This window comes from Erythrolamprus reginae, chromosome 2 (genome assembly GCF_031021105.1).
Source record: "Erythrolamprus reginae isolate rEryReg1 chromosome 2, rEryReg1.hap1, whole genome shotgun sequence".
In the NCBI taxonomy this organism is placed as follows: Eukaryota; Metazoa; Chordata; class Lepidosauria; order Squamata; family Dipsadidae; genus Erythrolamprus; species Erythrolamprus reginae.
Window position 1 is genome coordinate 312,308,955 of NC_091951.1, and position 9,560 is coordinate 312,318,514.

Genomic DNA, 9,560 nt, shown 5'->3' on the forward strand with positions numbered 1-9,560 from the left:
TTGGAAGCTCTTTCAAAGTAACACTGCAACTATGCGGAAAAACCAAGAGGTGTTTATTTGGAAAGATAGCTATAGCCAAAAACCTGGTGAGCAGCTAGAAATGTTATCATTGCAGAAACGTTATAGAGCAGAGAAGCAATTTAGAGAAGCATTTGGACTGGAAAAACAGACACAATGGATAGGTTATGAAAGACAGTTAAATGGTTTTTTTTTCCCAAGATGGAACATAGTGAGAATAAGGATGAAAAATCAAGTATCTGTAGAATCCTTAATGCTCTCTGAGCTTGTTGTTTTCTTGCAGACATTGGTCCATCTTCTAACATACATGATGTTACATAGTTGGACAGTAAAACATCTGCAAAAATACCCCACAATTCAACTCTTCTAAAGTCAATGAACTCAAATCATTACCAGGTACTCTACAATAGTAGTTTGTCTGTGTCCTCAAAGAGAAACTGTATGCCCATTTTTATTATTACTTTTTTCTAAGGAACCAACCTCTGTTTATAACAGTCCTGTTTAATGGATGCATTTTATTACATTCACTATTTTAATCCAAATTGCAAATTTATAAAAAATTCTCTAGCAATTTTTCTGATAATTTTCTAGCTTTGCTTGTATTGTTTTCCAATTATATCTTAATAATGTATAATGTATTTTAAAAGATCTGAAACAAAAATAAACAAATTTTAATGATAATTTAAAGTTGTACCAGTAAGAAAAATTGTAATCATTTTTTCATGTATAGAACGATTTAGTTACATAGCCTTTATAAAAAAACAATGATTTATTTAGCAATGCTACATGTACAATTCTAAGAATAAGTTTTATTGAACTTAATAGGGTTTATTATTATAGGTTGTGCATTAGAAGACACCAAGATCTATTAAAATCATTACTTAAACCTCTTAGGATTAGCACAGCAATCTCATGGAGATGGGTGCAAGAATACGTCTCTTACTTTGTATATAATCTATCAGCTATTCCCGATTAAAACAGAAAAGAGGAAAATAGTTTCCTAATCCTTTTCCCTATTGGAACATATTTTTTTCTTCTATAAATTATTCTAAAAGGAAAGTTTCCCATTCTAATTGTACTCCTTCTCAGGGAACAATTCTAAAGTAACTTTCAATCCAAAGCCATTTCTACCTTGGCAGAAGGAATGTCCATCAGAAAACAATTGAGGTGTGCCTTAGGATCACATATTAAATAAGGCAGACAATTAAGATCAACACATAAAAATACATTTTTCAAGAAGAATTAAACTCCTGGGAATTTCAGACATGTCAAAATAATTTTCTCAGCAGCAGTATCTATTTTCCAATCTATCAAACAACCCTGGGCTTTTATGGTGTTTGCTTTTTATTAAAAAAAGCCATGCTCGATAAAAAGCTGCATCTATAACAATTACTTTATGCTTATTCATGCTATTTCACATGTTACCAGATTACCAAACTGACACATGTACAGAAATGTAGTCTATATATCATGTATTTGTATATACAGTAATACCTCATGATACGAACTTAATTGGTGCAAGGAGGAGGTTCGTAAGACGAAAGGTTCGTAAGACGAAACATTGTTTCCCATAGGAAACAATGTAAAGTCTATTAATCCGTGCAACAACAAAAAAAAAACCCCAAAAAACCGCTGCCGCCCGGCTGTCACCTTTTAAAACAGCCGGGGAGGTGGGGGGGCAGCAGCTGCCACAGCCGCCGGCTTCCCCGCCGCTCGCCCGCCCAGGATGCTGACCTGCTGCCTCGCGGGGAAGCCGTGCAAGAGCGATCTTCTGCCCGCCATGGGCGAGCGGCGGGGAGTCGCCCATGGCCGGCAGAAGATCGCTCTTGCCCGGCTTCACCGCGAGGCATCAGGTCAGCAAGAGCGATCTTCTGCCGGCCATTGGCGACTCCCCGCCGCTCGCCCATGGCCGGCAGAAGATCGCTCTTGCCCGGCTTCCCCGCGAGGTTTCCCCCCCCCCCCGCCGCCGCCCGCTGGCTGCGAGCGCTCTGCCAGGCGGCCAAGAAGCATTCAGGGCGAAGTCACTTCGCCCTGAATGCTTCTTGGCCGCCTGGCAGAGCGCTCGCAGCCTGCTCAGCCTTGCCTCGGCCTTTGTGCGCGGCTTGTCCCGACAGGCCCCCACCCCAGCACTTTGAATCCCGCCGCTTCTGATGAAGACGGGCGGCGCGGAAGCCAGGGGCTGTGGCAGCTCGCCCCGCCCACCGCCCGTATCCAGCAGAAGCGGCAGGATTCAAAGTGCTGGGATGGGGGTGTCCCGACAGTCCCCATCCCAGCACTTTGAATCCAGCAGCTTCTGATGAAGACGGGCGGCGCGGAAGCCAGGGGCTGTGGCAGCTCGCCCCGCCCACCGCCCGTATCCAGCAGAAGCGGCAGGATTCAAAGTGCTGGGATGGGGGTGTCCCGACAGTCCCCATCCCAGCACTTTGAATCCAGCAGCTTCTGATGAAGACGGGCGGCACGGAAGCCAGGGGCTGTGGCAGCTCGCCCCGCCCACCGCCCGTCTTCATCAGAAGCTGCTGGATTCAAAGTGCTGGGATGGGGGTTTCCCGACAGTCCCCATCCCAGCACTTTGAATCCAGCAGCTTCTGATGAAGACGGGCGGCACGGAAGCCAGGGGCTGTGGCAGCTCGCCCCGCCCACCGCCCGTCTTCATCAGAAGCGGCAGGATTCAAAGTGCTGGGATGGGGGTGTCCCGACAGTCCCCATCCCAGCACTTTGAATCCAGCAGCTTCTGATGAAGACGGGCGGCACGGAAGCCAGGGGCTGTGGCAGCTCGCCCCGCCCACCGCCCGTCTTCATCAGAAGCGGCAGGATTCAAAGTGCTGGGATGGGGGTGTCCCGACAGTCCCCATCCCAGCACTTTGAATCCAGCAGCTTCTGATGAAGACGGGCGGCACGGAAGCCAGGGGCTGTGGCAGCTCGCCCCGCCCACCGCCCGTCTTCATCAGAAGCGGCAGGATTCAAAGTGCTGGGATGGGGGTGTCCCGACAGTCCCCATCCCAGCACTTTGAATCCAGCAGCTTCTGATGAAGACGGGCGGCGCGGAAGCCAGGGGCTGTGGCAGCTCGCCCCGCCCACCGCCCGTCTTCATCAGAAGCTGCTGGATTCAAAGTGCTGGGATGGGGACTGTCGTGACACCCCCATCCCAGCACTTTGAATCCCGCCGGCCAAGAGCACTCGGGCAGAAGCTTCCCCCTCATCGCCTGTGTCTGGCAGAAGCTTCTGCCCGAGTCCTCTTGGCTGGCGGGATTCAAAGTGCTGGGGTAGGAGGTGTCCCGACAGCCCCCCCCCCACCCCAGTGCTTCGCCTCCCGCTGGGCAAGAGCGCTCGGGTGGCAGCCCCCGCTCCCCCGGCACAAAGCTAACCCCGCCCCCTGGGCAGCCAGAAGGCTCCTTTGGGAAGGCGGCCGCAGGGGTAGGAGGTGGAGAGGCAGGATAACTTTGCGCCGCTTCGGAGCCCGTTTCTTTCCTGCTGCCACTATCTCCTTGAAGGTTTTCCCAACGATGCGCTGCGCTGGGCTCCGAAGTGGTGCAAAGTTCTCCCTGCCTCCTCTGCGGTTGGGAGGCTCCTTGGGGAAGGTGGCTAGGCTTAGCAGATCAAGCCGCGCCTCCTGGATCAAGCCGCACCTCCCGGGCCTTCCGTCACTGAGCCTCGCCGGCCCGGAAAATCGCAACCCGTGTTGCCTGCGGCGTCGAGGGAAACCGAGCCAGGAGCCGCGGTGATGCTGCTCTCGGCTTGGCCTCCCTCGCCGCCGCAGGCAACACGGGCTGTGATTTTCCGGGCCGGCCAGGCTCAGCGGATCAAGCCGCGCCTCCTGTCACTGAGCCTCGCCAGCCCGGAAAATCGCAGCCCGTGTTGCCTGCGGCTGCGAGGGAAATCGAGCCAGGAGCCGCGGTGATGCTGCTCTCGGCTTGGCCTCCCTCGCCGCCGCAGGCAAAACGGGCTGCGATTTTCCAGGCCGGCCAGGCTCAGTGACGGAAGGCCCGGGAGGCGCGGCTTGATCCACTGAGTGGATCAAGCCGCGCCTCCCATCACTGAGCCTCGCCGCCCCGGAAAATCGCAGCCCGTGTTGCCTGCGGCATCGAGGGAAACCGAGCCAGGAGCTGCGGTGATGCTGCTCTCGGCTTGGCCTCCCTCCCCGCCGCAGGCAACATGGGCTGCGATTTTCCGGGCTGCTCAGCAGATCAAGCCGCGCCTTCCAGATCAAGCCGCGCCTCCTGTCACAGCCTCGCCGGCCCGGAAAATCGCAGCCCGTGTTGCCTGCGGCTGCGAGGGAAACCGAGCCAGGAGCCGCAGTGATGCTGCTCTCGGCTTGGCCTCGCCGGCCCGGAAAATCGGAGCCTGTGTTGCCTGCGGCTGTGAGGGAAACCGAGCCAGGAGCCGCGGTGATGCTGCTCTCGGCTTGGCCTCCCTCCCCGCCGCAGGCAACACGGGCTGCAATTTTCCGGGCCACTCAGCGGATCAAGCCGCGCCTCCTGTCACAGCCTCGCCGGCCCGGAAAATCACAGCCCGTGTTGCCTGCGGCTGCGAGGGAAACCAAGCCAGGAGCCGCGGTGATGCTGCTCTCGGCTTGGCCTCCCTCCCCGCCGCAGGCAACACGGGCTGCGATTTTCCGGGCCGCTCAGCGGATCAAGCTGCGCCTCCCTGATCAAGCCGCGCCTCCTGTCACAGCCTCGCCGGCCCGGAAAATCACAGCCCGTGTTGCCTGCGGCTGCGGGGAAAACCGAGCCAGGAGCCGTGGTGATGCTGCTCTCGGTTTGGCCTCACTCGCCGCCGCAGGCAACACGAGCTGCAATTTTCCGGGCCGCTGAGTGGATCAAGCCGCGCCTCCCATCACTGAGCCTCGCCGGCTCAGTGACGGAAAGCCCAGGAGGCACGGCTTGATCCACTGAGCCTGGCCGGCCCGAAAGTTCGCAACGCACGTTGCCTGCGGCGGCGAGGGAAGCCAAGCAGTCGGACGCACCCTCGCCGCCGCACCCAGCCGCTGCCCGCCCTGTCCTAGCCTGAGCCGGGCCCGTTCGGTCACGCCTCGCCCGCCGCCCGCCCGATCCTGCGCCTCCTGCTTCCCCCCCCCAAGCCAAAAATACAAAGGCGGTCTGCTCCATGCTGCTCCGCCCTGCCTGTCATGCGGCAGCAGACCGTCTTTGTGTTTTTCACTGAGGGGGGAGCAGGAGGACCTTCCTGACTCCCTTCCCCAGCGCCGGACCTCCTGCCTTCCCTCCCAGCCAAAAACCCAAAGCGGCCTCCTGAACGTTTTCCGTCTTACCAACCTGCTGCCGCCGCCGCCGAGAAGCCCCGCAGCCCGGCTGTCACCTTTTAAAACAGCCGGGTGGCTTCCCAGCAGCCTCCCGAACGCCAAACCCGAACTTCCGGGTTCAGCTTCGGGAGGCTGCTGGGAAGCCCCCCGGCTGTTTTAAAAGGTGACAGCCGGGCTGCGGGGCTTCCCAGCAGCCTCCGGAATGCCGAACCCGGAAGTTCGGGTTTGGCGTTCGTAAGACGAAAAACGTTCGTAAGAAGAGGCCAAAATTTTCTGAACCCCGGGTTCGTATCACGGGTTGTTCGTAAGACGAGGGGTTCGTATCTTGAGGTACCACTGTACAGTATGTACACGGACACAAAATGTACACACAATCATATACAGATATACTGTAGTCTTTATTAACAACTGACTTCCGGCACATTGTCATATATACCAATAGATCAAATGCTGATACAATTAATTACACTACTTAATATGTACTACCTTCGTTACTAAATCTTGCAGATTACTACCATTGTCACTTATTCATTTGTAATGGAGAATATGGTGACACAAGATTTAACAATAGTAAACTGCTGTCTTAGCATCTTCAAATTCAGTCAATGTTCTCAATTAAATCGTAACATCTAAATCAAAAAATAGCAAAGAACTGATTACCTTACTTATATCTGGGGGGTGTAGAGTATTACTGTTTGTTTCACTGTTTCCAATCATAGAACGCTGGCATTTTTTCAAAGCTACTGACTCTTTTTCATGAAAAGCTTCTGAAGAAACTCTATTTCTTGGAGGCTCCAAATGGCTAAATGCTCTCAATTTCTCAAATGTTTCTGAGCATATTTCAAAGTGCATACATTTCTTTGTTTTCCCTTCATCAGCAATACAAATAAAATTTTTATCTCAAACATACTATAGCCAATGAATATTTTTCATAATTATTTTATATACTTTTCTTATCCAATAATTATGCTGATACCTATCCTGCTCAATAGTACATAGCTTTGGCTCTATTATACAACATGAGTCTTTAAACTATATTGTTTTCCCTTGAAAACACTGAAAAAATAGGGATTTTTTAAGTCTACAAACATTCTGTTTTATGTACTAGTTACAGGTGAAATTCAAAAAATTAGAATATCATGCAAAAAAAAATTATTTCAGTAATGCAACTTAAAAGGTGAAACGTAATGTATGAGAGAGACTCATTACATACAAGGCAAGATTATTCAAGCCATGATTTGTCATAATTGTGATGATCATGGGGTACATCTCATGAAAACCCAAAATCCACAATCTCAGAAAATTAGAATATTACATACGATCAATAAAACAAGACCACATTTGGAGTACTGTATACAGTTCTGGTCACCCCACCTCAAGAAGGATATAATGAAACTGGAAAAGATGCAAAAAAGGGCAACAAGTATGATCAAGGAAATGGAGCACCTCCCTTATGAAACCAGGTTGCAACGCCTTGGTCTCTTCAGCCTTGAAAGAGGGCGCTTAAGGGGTGACTTGATCGAAGTGTATAAAATCATGCATGGGATAGAAAAGGTGGATAGAGAAAAATTGTTTTCTCTATCACCCAATACTAGGATGGGGGGGCCCTCCCTAAAGCTCATAGGTAAGAAAGCGAGGACAAATCAAGGGAAATATTTCTTCACCCAGAGGGTCTTTGGTTTATGGAATTCACTTCCAGAAGATGTCGTGACAGATGTCAGCCTTGATAGCTTCAAGGCAGGATTAGACAGATTCATGGATGCCAAGTGTATCGGTGGTTATTGAAACGGATGTCCACGTGCCGCCTCTATGTTGTTTGAGGTAGGCAGGATTCCCTTGAGTACCATTTGTTGAGGGTCAAGGGAAAGGGAGGGTTTTGCCTTATCTTTCTGCTCAAGATCCCCATGGACAATTGGTGTGACTCAGAATGCTGGACTTGATGGGCTTTGGCCTGATTCAGCATGGTTTTTCTTATGTTCTTAAGGATTGCACATAGAACAATATAGGGCTTCTGAAAAGTATAAGCATGTATATGTACTCAGTACTTAGTTTGGGCCCCTTTTGCAGCAATTATTGCCTCAATGTGGCATGGAAGCTATCAGCTATGGCACTGTTGTGGTGTTATGGAAGATCAAGATGTTTCAATAGCAGCCTTCAGGCCTTCTGTATTGTTTGGTCTTATATCTCTCATCTTTCTCTTGGCAAAGCCCCAGAGATTCTCTATGGGGTTCAGGTCAGGCAAGTTTGCTGGCCAATCAAGCACAGTAAACCTAGTCATTGAACCAGGTTTTGGTGCTTTTGGCAGTTTGGGCAGGTATCAAATCCTGCTGGAAAATTGAAGTCAGTGTCCGCATAAAGCTTGTCTGCAGAAGGAAGCATGAAGTGCTCAAATCTCCCAGTAGACGGCTGCATTGACCCTGGATGTAATGAAGCACAGTGGACCAACACCAGCAGATGACATGGCTCCCCAAATCAACACAGAGTGTGGAAACTTTACATTAGACTTCAAGCATCTTACAGTGTGCGCCTTTCCATTCTTCCTCCATACTCTGGGTCTTTGGTTTCCAAATGAGATGCAAAAGTTTCCAAGAGAATCTATGGGCCGCTGCCAAGAGAACGATGAGAGACACAAGACTGAACAATGCAGAAGAGCTATAGGCTGCTATTGAAGCATCCTGGTCTTCCATAACATCTTAGCAGTGCCACAGGCTGATAGCTTCCATGCCATGGCACACTGATGCAGTAATTGCTGCAAAATGGACACAAATCAAGTATTGAGTACATATGCATGCTTATATTTTTCAGAAGTCCGATAATGTTCTATGTACAATTCTTGCTTTATTGATTGCGTGTAATATTCTAATTTTCTGAGGTGGTGGATTTGGGGTTTTCATGAGCTGTACCCCATAATCATCACAATCACAGCTTGAACTATTTTGCCTTGCATGTAATGAGTCTCTCTCATATACTGTATTACATTTCATTTTTTTAAGTTGCATTACTGAAATAAATGAACTTTTGCAGGATATTCTAATTTTTTGAGTTCCACCTATATTTCTTGATCTTCTCACATCTATCCAGAAATCTTTTGCCCAAAATCATTCATATACCCTTCTGCTTTGAAAATGTAATGTCTCATTAATTTCCAAAAATCTCCTATTCTGCTTCTTTAGAAGAGTACACATTTATGACAGTATAATATCTAAACCAAATAAAGTGGCAGAAAATAAAGATTCACAAATATTAACAGTTTAAAATATTTACAAAATATGACTGAACATCAAACAGATATAAATGTTGAAACATATTGAGGTTAAGTTTCAATTAACATGATTAATTCATATACTAATGTATATGAGAATGAACTTTGTAAATAACAAAATAAAAAGCCAAGGAAAGTTCCTTAATTCAATCTTGTTCCTAGATAATCACAAAAGCTCCAGTTACAGAACATTTCTCCATTTTCGTGAAAATTCCTGGACAGAAAAAAAAGAAGTTACAGTATTTGGAACATACCTGTGTTCTGCATATCTACTGAATTATTTTCTTCTTTTCCATGCTGTTGAGACTTTGAGGATTGGCCAATATATTCTTTGATCTTTAGCAGTTTTTTCTTTTTCCTATCAGGTTCAATAATCTAAATAAAGAAGTTTTAACATGTTTGTGAAATTGTTTGCCTTGTATTCAATTAAGAAAAGCAAAAAAATTGAAACAACTGAGGCTTATTGAAGTTACCGCAATCATCCTTGCTTTTGATCTGTGATTATAACCATAAAGCTATTTACTTATACGAATCATCCATAACCAGATTAACAACCCTTTCTACTTTCCAGAAAATTGAACTTGAAACCAAGATTGATAACTGATTTCAAATTTCTGATTCTTATTATCTGAAGACTTTTTTAACCAGATAGGATAGCTTAATGAATTGTGTTAACCAATGTCCATCAGGTTCTATTGGAATATGATGAGATTTATGTTTTCTCTCATACAGAATGAAAAGGAACTACTGTATTTGAATCAGTATTCAACCATACTGAAAAAAGTTACATTATATTTTATTTATACCTTTATTTATGAATGAATTTTATAACTACAGCATTTTGAATGTGTAAAGAGTAGCTCAATTTGTCACAATGATTTCAAATGCACCTACTTTAAACCAAAATTCAATAATAACTGAACTTTTTCTTGCTAGAGTAGACTAGAGTTCTTTGATTGTACACAGAAGGAATTTGTGTGTCCAGTAACACTTGGCCAATAAAGAATATGAGACAGCATCAAC

The 9,560-nt window shown here is 47.4% G+C and overlaps 2 protein-coding genes across 2 annotated transcripts in view; both read right to left on the reverse strand.

Moving 5' to 3' along the window:
* FAM151B (family with sequence similarity 151 member B) overlaps window positions 1–9,560 on the reverse strand; it is a 786,337-nt gene that overhangs the window by 699,758 nt on the left and 77,019 nt on the right. The gene's annotated exons all lie outside the window — the stretch shown is intronic.
* The window catches only part of MSH3 (mutS homolog 3), a 59,318-nt gene that overhangs the window by 48,127 nt on the left and 1,631 nt on the right, over window positions 1–9,560 (reverse strand). Inside the window, exon 2 of the mRNA XM_070743088.1 lies at window positions 8,792–8,912. The gene's annotated coding sequence lies outside the window, so the exon portion shown is untranslated. The remainder of the gene's footprint in view (window positions 1–8,791; window positions 8,913–9,560) is intronic.